Genomic DNA, 9,888 nt, shown 5'->3' on the forward strand with positions numbered 1-9,888 from the left:
CCTTCACCAAGAACTGAACCTAGTTCAAATAGGCCAGGTTTGGGATACATTTCAAAAAATGAGGTCGCTTTCAAGAAACCACTTTTTTACAACAAAACCTCATTTTCGAAAAACCCAAAAGTTTTCAAAAATTCTGGTGAAAATGCTTTTGAAAAGAGGAATAATTATAACAAAAATTAGTTTGTCAAAAGAAATACACCTCTTCCAAAAACCATAAAATTTCAATCATTTAATCATTTCCAGCATGGTAGCTCATCTAAATTTCAGGAACATGTATCAGAAAATCATTATTTTAATTGAAAAAAATTTGATCACTCATATGCACAATGTTTCATTGAAAAGAGAGTTGTGAGAAACCAAATTTATAATGTTGTTTGTGATTTCAATGCACTTGGGCAACCAAGATGGATTAACTTCAAAGGATCCAAATTAATTTGGATACCTAAGGCTACTTAAAACTCTTCATGCAGATTTACCTAGCATCCAAGAACAAAAAGGATATGTGGTACATGGATAGTGGATGCTCAAGGCACATGACTGAAAGGTCAACTTATTTCATCAAACTAAACAAGTATGATGGAGGTTCTGTGACCTTTGGAGATGATAGTAAAGGTAAACTTATTTCTATTGGAAAAGTAGGTAATGAACAATCTACTTTCATTGATGATGTACTTTTGGTATGTGGTTTGAAGTACAATCTTTTGAGTATAAGTCAGCTGTGTGATTTAGGATATTTAGTGACTTTCAAAAGACTTGAATGCTGTGTTGTTAATGAGAAGACAAATGAAGAGATTTTTGTTGCCAAGCATTTTAATAATATGTATGGACTTACTCTTGATGAACTAAAGGATCAAAATGTAGCATGTTTTTATTCTAAAGAATCTGAAAAGTGGTTATGGCACAAGAGATTGGGTCATGCAAGTATGTTTCAAATAAACAAACTTGTAAAGAAAGAATTAGTAAGAGGCCTTCCTTTGATAAAGTTTGACAAAGACATCACTTGTGATGCTTGCCAAATGGGAAAACATACAAAAATTTCTTTTAAACCAAAGGAAGACATCTCTACTAAAAGACCACTTGAGTTGCTACACATTGATTTATTTGGTCCAACAAAAACTCAAAGCCTAGGTGGTAAACATTATGGTTTAGTGATTGTAGATGACTATACTAGGTTTGGTTGGGTTTTATTTCTTGCACACAAAAATGAAGCCTTTTTGGCCTTTGAACCTTTTTACAAGAAAATTCAAAATGAAAAGGATTTAAAGATTTCTTCTATAAAAAGTGATCATGGAACTGAATTTGAAAACAATTTATTTGAATGTTTTTGTGAGGAATTTGGAATATCTCACAACTTCTCTTGTCCAAGGACACCACAACAAAATGGTGTGGTGAAAAGAAGAATAGAAGCATACAAGAAATGACAAGAGCTATGCTTTGTGAGAGTAATGTTCCAAAATTCCTTTGGGCTGAAGCGATTAACACAGCTTACCACATTTTGAATAGAACAATCATAAGGAAATTTTTGAAGAAAATCCCTTATGAACTTTGGAAAGGCTACCCACCAAACTTAGATTACTTGCACATCTTTGGATGCAAATGTTTTGTTTTAAATAACAAGGATAATTTGGGTAAATTTGATCCAAAGGCGTATGAGTGTTTGTTTGTAGGATACTCTACAACTAGTAAAGCATATATGGTTTATCATCAAGATGCTAGGATTATTGAGGAGTTTATACATGTTACATTTTGTGATACTAACTTGGTGCAAAGTATTTTGGAAGATTATGATGCAGGAAATCAAGCTCAAAAGGACGTTGAAACTGTGCAAAATCAAGAAAATGGAAATTCTGTTCAAGCTGACCAGAAACTGCTGTTGCTGAAAATTAAAGAGACAATTCCATTTTGTCTCATGAATCTGAAGGAAACCTTGAAGCCAGCAGCACCCAGAATCCCTTGGATCTGAATCTGCCTCCAAGTCCACCAGACCTCGTGAATGGAGATTCTTGAAGAATTATCCTGAGAAATTTGTTATTGGGGACATCTCTCATGGGGTTAGAACTCAGTCTTCCACAAGAAAGGCAAATGAAGGAACAAACATTGCCCTTCTCTCTAAAATAAAGCCTCAAAACGTCAAGGAAGCCCTTGGTGACCCTTCTTGGGTAAAGGCAATGGAAGATGAGCTCCAAGAGTTTGAGAAGAACCAAGTGTGGACTTTAGTTCCAAGGCCAAGTGGAAAGAAAGTGACTGGCACCAAGTGGATTTTTCGGAACAAGTTAGGAGAGGATGGTAGCATTGCAAGAAACAAGGCAAGGCTAGTGGTACAAGGATATGACCAAGAAGAAGGAATAGACTTTGATGAATTCTTTGCCCCTGTTGCCCGAATGGAAGCCATAAGACTTCTCTTAGCTTATGCTGCATTTTTGTGGTTTTAAACTATATCAAATAGATGTGAAATGTTCATTTTTGAATGGTGTGATAGATAGAGAAGTGTATGTGGAGCAGCCACCTGGTTTTGAAAATAAAGAGCATTCTAATTATGTTTTCAAATTATCAAAAGCTCTCTATGGTTTAAGACAAGCTCCTAGAGCTTGGTATGAGAGACTTAGCTCTTTTCTTTTGAAAAATAGTTTTCAAAGAGGCACCACAGACACAACTTTATTTATCAAGAACTCTAATGATTTCTTTATTCTAGTCCAAATATATGTTGATGACATTATTTTTGGATCAGCCAATGAATCCCTTTGTTCTGAATTTGGAAAATTCATGACAAGTGAATTTGACATGAGTATGATGGGTGAACTTAATTTTTTCCTTGGGCTACAAATTAAACAAACTGAAAAAGGTATTTTCATTCATCAAGAGAAGTATGCCAAGGAATTAGTTAAGAAATTTGGTATGGAAAATGCCAAACCCATGGGAACTCCCATGCACCCTAATTCAAAATTAGATAAGGGAGAAACTGAGAAAGATGTTGATGAGACTAGGTATAGAGGAATGAGTAGTTCTCTTATGTACTTAACTTCCTCTAGACCCGATATTGTGCAAAGTGTTGGATTGTGTTCTAGGTTCCAATCCAAACCAAAAGAGTCACATCTTTCTGCAGTTAAGAGGATCATTAGATATGCTCATGGCTCATCCAATTTTGGTCTTTGGTATCCTAAGATTGATGATTTTTTTGCAGTTGGTTATTGTGATGCAAATTTTGTCCAAAAAGGCTTTCAGGTTGATTTATTTTTTTTTTGTTCAAAAAGGATTTTTTAAAATTTAAAATTAATTTCCTGTTTTATTTTAAAATCAAATAAAATCTTTCTTTTTATGAGGTCATGTATTTTCAAGTCATATCAAAAGGTAATGCAGTTGCATGGTTTGAGAAACTTTCTTTTGGGTACGATTACCAACACTCCTTCTCTTCCCTCCATAACTCCTCCTCAAACCTTTCGGTTTCTTCCCACTATATTTACTGCTTCTCTTCCCTCAAAAGCCTGAAACTAACCAAATGAGGAAGAAAACCATTGTTAAAAGGCCTCCTCGTGAAAAAGTTTACAAGCTTCCTTCAAAAACAAAGCCTTCTACTCGTTCAAGAGATCAGACCTTCACTCCCTCACCTTCTCCTCCTACCTCTCCTCCTCGTTCTAATCCCATGGCGCAGACCAAGACCACACCAAGATATCCTGCCTCTGCCAAGCCGATGCCACCACCAAATGCAACGCCTTCCAAACCAAGCTCTTCGAAACCTAGCTCATCCAAGGGAAAGTGCCCTACTGCTGAAGAACCTGTTCCTGAGTCAACACAACCTAAGCCAAGGTCTGTTCCATTGTGTTCACAAAGAGGTAACCCTCGTCTCCCTCTCAAATCAGTTAGAGAACCAGACATTGATCCTTTTGCTCACAAATCTCACTTCATGACTTCTCACTCAAACTATAACTCCCATCGATTCAAATCTGCCATGAACCACGATTTTTATGAAGGAGAGATTCAGTATCGTACTATGTGCCCCCCCTTTTCTTGCTGATTTACCAACTTTGAAAAAGAAAGGTTTTCCTTTTGTTGAAAATCTAGAATTTTTAGACTGGAATCACCTTTTCAAAATCAAAAAACCTGTGTATCCTCTGTTGGTTAAAGAGTTTTATGCAAATATGACTTACCATGAAGGAAGTGTACATTCTTATGTTAAGGGCAGAGACATTGTTTTAAATGATGAAACAATCAGTGATTCTTTAAAGTACACTGATGTTGGGCCGTGTGCTTATACATCTGTAAAGTGGGATGAAGGGGTTGGTATATCTTACCATGATGCTTTGGCTCATATTTGTGAACATGTTTCCTTAATTGATGGCATCACACCCACTCATAAAGTCCTAGGATATGAACGTGCTTAGTTGCACCGAATTGTCAACTACATCTTACTTCCTCAAAGTGGTTCATATCAAAGGGTTTCCTACACAGACACACTTGTTTTGTATGCCCTAATCACAAAAACAGAAATCTCTTTTGCCTATTTGATGGCTAGATACATGTTTGATTCTGTTAGAAGTGAGAAAGATAAAGCACTACCTTATGGCATATTTTTAACTTGCATATTTGAGCATTTTGGTGTTGACCTATCAAATGAGGATTATGAAAATAGACATTCATACCTAAAAGGGGGTAGTTCAGTGAAATAACAAAAGGAAACCACTCGTTCAGAGAAAGTTGTATTGGATGATGATGATGATGACTTTATCCCTGAGGAATCTCCTCCTCCTTCCACCGAGGGTAACTCCATCTCTACTAGCCAGAAATCTGCTCTGCTGAATGTTGTAAAGGATGTTGTTCAGGAGTTTGTCTCCCAATCTAATCACATGATTTCTATGAGCAAATAGCAAAGAAAGCTAGCCAGCAAACATGAGAACTTCCTCCGAAAGTCAAGAGATAGAGTGGCTGTGTTCATGACTTTCACAGATAACCTTCAAAAGTATGAAGACCCTGCCACTGATGCTGATGAAGAAGTTGATTCGGAGGAAAATGGTTTGGATGCCTAGGGTTGCTACATGACGCTGCTGCTGACTGCTGTTTTTGTCTCATGAATTCTGTTTATTTTGCTACTTTGGGGCTTATGTTTCCTATTTCTGGATGACTGTAATATCTTAACAACTGCTGACATTACTTTTAATTTATTAGATATTTTGAACTGTGTTCTAACACCTTCTTGCAGGTTTAAGGTGATGTCTTTGTTGATCTTGCTTATTATCCACCCTTGATGACAAAAGGGGGAGTAATAGGTGCAATAGCTGGAATGCTGAATGATAAATTGACTAAAGTTGTCTTTGATTATTTTTTTGACTAAAGTTGTCTTTGAATGAGGTTGGAAACTTGCTTTATGATATGTTGCTGTATTGACCCTGACCTTGACATGTTAATGCTCTGTTTTGGCTAAAATACTAGTTGCTTCATCTTTGGTTAGTATAAAGTATCTGCTTGGTTCCAAATAAGCATATGTAAACAGGAAAGAAGAGAAGAGCATAAATCCATGAGGAGCTACTCTTGAAAAAGAAAGGGGGACCAATCATACGACGGAAATCAGCCAGTTAAGAATTTATAATATAAGAACAGCGTTGTAAGCACAGCTCTTAACCAACTAAAATCTGCTTATCAATTTAGAAAGGTTCTCATAAAATTAGAATAAAAATACTGGGAGTATGAATCCCAGGTCGTCTCCCAACGAGTTGACAAAAGGGTGCTATCTTATTAATCAGGAGTTTTCCGAGAAATTTTGAGAGTTGAATAACAGAAAATAAATAATTGTAAATTAGCGCAATGAAAATTAAAAGAGATATATTTATTCAAAATAAAAAGCCTTGACCGGGGGAATGATTAATTGAAAGTTCTATCCTTATTGGAATTTTCTCAAGTGTAGCATCAAGAGGTTGTTGTTTTCACTTAGTTAACCCTTACTAAATAAAGGAAAGTCAAGTGATTGAGCTAACTCTTATTCGCAAATCCTAATCCTCTCCCTTGGGAAGGACTAGCATTAGTAAATAGAGAATTAGCCAACAACTTCCAATTTAACTAATCACTTGAGCATTCCAACTTAAGGGTCTCCTTTTAATCAACCCCCAAGTCAAGTTGGGAGTCTACTCCATTGACATGAAAATTACTTGCATAGAATTAAAAAGGAAATAAAAGGAAGACATGATAAATAATAACTGAAAATTAATTAAAAGTAAAAGTAATCCTTTGCATTAATAAATTCTAGAAACAATCCAATTGTAACTCTGAACAAAGATTAAGGATATGGAAGAGTAAGGGAATAAGAAACAAACTAGAATAGCAACTTCAATGGAGGTAATGACTCTTCTTATATCCAAAAGCGAAAGCATAAAACTAGAAATCTATGAATGTAAAAGAAAACCTAGAGGACGAGTAATTTTTCTCTTAGATCTCCAACTAAAACTAAAACTATGCTAATGAGAATGTGTGTTGAGTCTCTGCTCGTCCCCTGGCTCTAGTCTATATTTCTGGGCCAGAAACTGGGTCCAAATTCGGCCCAAAATTGCCCCCAGCACTTTCTGCAATTTCTGTAGATCGCGCATGTCACGTGTACGCGTCAGGCACGCGCACGCGTTGTTGTGCAAACTCCAATTCACGCACACACGTGAGCCATGCGTGCGCGTCGCTCCTCGCTGATTGTCTCCTTTATTTCTTGTGCTCCTTCTATTTTTGCAAGCTTCCTCTCCATCCTCTAAGCCATTCCTGCCCTATAAAGCCTGAAAACACTTAACGCACAGATCACGGCATCAAATGGTATAAAGGGGAATTAAAATACACAAATTAAAGGCTTAGGAAGCAAGTTTTCAACCATAGAACAAAACTAGGAAGGAATTGTAAGACCATGCAATTTGTATAAATAAGTGTGCAAAGACTTGATGAAACCACTCAATTGAGCATAAGATAAACCATAAAATAGTGGTTTATCAAACTCCCCACACTTAAACATTAGCATGTCCTCATGCTAAGCTCAAGGAGATCAAAAGAATAAATAGGGGAAAAGTAAGACTCATGAAATGTAACCTATATGTGAATACAACTATATGCTAAAATATTTCTGCCTACTTGGTTAAAAGTAAACAAGTTCTCCAAGACAAAAATAAATCAAATTCCACTAATTCAAATCATATAATAAAAGACAAGTAAATTTGTGAGACGATAGCTCATAAAAGTAGGGAACATAGAATCAAGCATTGAACCCTCACTAGTAGTGTATATGCACTCTAATCACTCAAGTGTATGGGGTAATCCACTCTAGTCTTCTCTAGTCATGCTTTCTAAACTTTGTTCTTCACCTAACCAATCAACAAATATTTAATGTACCAATACAAACATCATGAGGTCTTTTCAAGGTTGTAATGGGGTTAAGGTAAAGGTGAGGATATATATATGGCTAAATGAGCTATAAATTGAATCCTTGACTAACCTAAGCTCTCACCTATACACACACACACTCTATATAACTCTAAAATTATGCGTAGCTACCCAAAATTCCTATTTTTACATCTCATACTCATGCATCAACTTTTCCTTTAATTTTTTTTTCACATATGCATTGATTTTTCATTAACTTAACATTGGGGTAATTTTGTCCCCTTATTTATTTATTTATTTATTTAATTAAATTTTTGAATTTTTTTATTAAAAATATAAAACTAAACATAACGTATCAATGCACATGGATTTTTTAAATTTTTTGGTCTCACATTAGTAGGTACCCAAATTCCTAATATTTTATCATAACACATTCCCTATTAACCCATGTTCCCATAGTTTCCCCACACTTAGTTGATACACAATCTCTAACTTAAGCTAACCAAAGATTCAATTGGGGTAATTAATTATTTTTTCGCTTAAGGCTAGTGATGTGGTAAAATATAGAACAAATGGGGATTAAAAGGCTCAAGGTGGCTAACAAAGGTGATTGAAATGGTAGGCTATTTGGGATAAGTGAGCTAATAATCAAATAATGGCCTCAATCATATGCAAGCATGTGAATACACTAAACATTGGACATATAGAGTGAAATAAAATAAAGATTACAATTATAGAGAAGAAAACACACAAGAATAAAATATCATGGTTAGATAATGTAACCATACAATTAGGCTCAAAATTCTCACTGGGTTGTGTATTCTTAGCTATAATTCATGTTCCAATTTACAGTCTTCAAACAAATTCTTTTTTAAATTTTTTAATTTAAATTAGTGAAATATTATAAAATAGAGTCTTGAAAAGAAATTTATTATTTTAACCAAGCAAACATACATGCAAACAATTATTATCATGCAATCTATTCTATCTGACAAAAGAAAAACTAAAATGTTGGTGTTAAGAGAGAGAGATTACCTTCAGAAGCCAGGTACTGACCGACCTCCCCACACTTAAAACATGGCATTAGTCAGGAACAAAGGGGGGCTGGTAACAGCATCTCCACAATCGGGGTTGTCATGGCTCCCGGTGCTGGTAGGTGAGGTGGAGTCCGGAGTGTCTGGTTCTTCTTCAGGTGGGTGGTTACCAACAATCAGCTCCTTGAGGTATATAAATTGGTGCTTGTTACGGTGCTTGTTACGGTGCTCTCTTTACTTTGCCTGCCGGTCAAGCCGGTCCAACCTCTGAAGTATCTGTAGGAGCAACTAATTTGTTGAAGGTGCTTGTGATGTGGAAGGTGAAGGAATATCTCTGGCCGGGTCTGCGGTCTGGCTGGTAGTGGCTGCTACAGGTCTGATATACTTCCTGTTGGGGACAATCTGATCATCCCGTGAAATTATGGTCTTGGTGTCTCCAGCTCTGTAGGAGACTCCGGCTGCCGAGACTATATCTGAAACTAAGGCGGGAAAGGATAGGTTGCCCGCAATCTGTACGTGTCCCATGGCATATCGGAGGTGTCTTGGTAAATTGAGAGGCTGGTCTGTAAGGATACACCACAGGAGAACAGTCATATATGCAGTGAAGGAAGACTTGTGAGTGCTCAAAAAGATGTAGTGAGACATAATCTGTGCCCACACTCGAGCATCCAAGGTAAGTGCTGAAGCCAATATGCCCTTAGGTCGGGATTGATGGTATCCATAGATCCATCTGCTGCCAGGTTGTGCTATAACTCTGAAGACGTCGTCCCAGTCAAATTGGTATGTCTGGCGCTTGACAGAGGCTTCTTGATATGCGTCCAATCCTTCTGGGGTAGGGGGGAGATCTAAAGCTCGCTGAATGGCCCCTTCGGAGATAGGGATTTACTTTTGATGAACATAGACAGACTGCAGGGTTGGCATGTGAAAATTGGAGTAGAATTCAACTACCCATGAGAGGTTGACCTGCCGTGGCTATCTCCGTAAGAATCTCCATTGTCTGCGCTCAATGCAGGGCTCTACAAAATCAACAATATGGGTATGGAGGATGAGTAGGTGCTCACTGTTATAGTTCTGCTCAGCCAGGATGGGGAACATCTGCTCACAGTAGCAGTTAGTGAACCGTGTAGTGTCCCTTGCTGGAAAGGCTTTCTCTGTTTCATCGACCTTGATGATCCTCTTGACTCATTTTGTGGATGATTTGACTGATGTTGAGGATGGTTCTGCAGCTAGCACTCTTTTTGTTCCTCTCATCACCGGTGGTTTGTTAGAGGCTTTCTCTTTACCCTTCTTGGTGGCTATCCTGAAAAGGGAGAAAAGAAAGGAACATGAAATCAAGTAGCTAGAACCCGGAGGAGGAAAATACAAGGGATAATCAATGCCAGGGTAAAGAAGAATGTCGTAAACACATGGTCGCGATTCCATGTAGTTAGGACATCAATGGAAATATAGCATGATAAATTAAGATAATTAGATGCAAGATGTTTATTGGCATGCCGGCAAAGGCATGAGTAGC

The sequence above is a fragment of the Arachis ipaensis genome, chromosome B6 (assembly GCF_059453495.1).
Source record: "Arachis ipaensis isolate K30076 ecotype BB chromosome B6, ASM5945349v1, whole genome shotgun sequence".
NCBI classification, from domain to species: domain Eukaryota; kingdom Viridiplantae; phylum Streptophyta; class Magnoliopsida; order Fabales; family Fabaceae; genus Arachis; species Arachis ipaensis.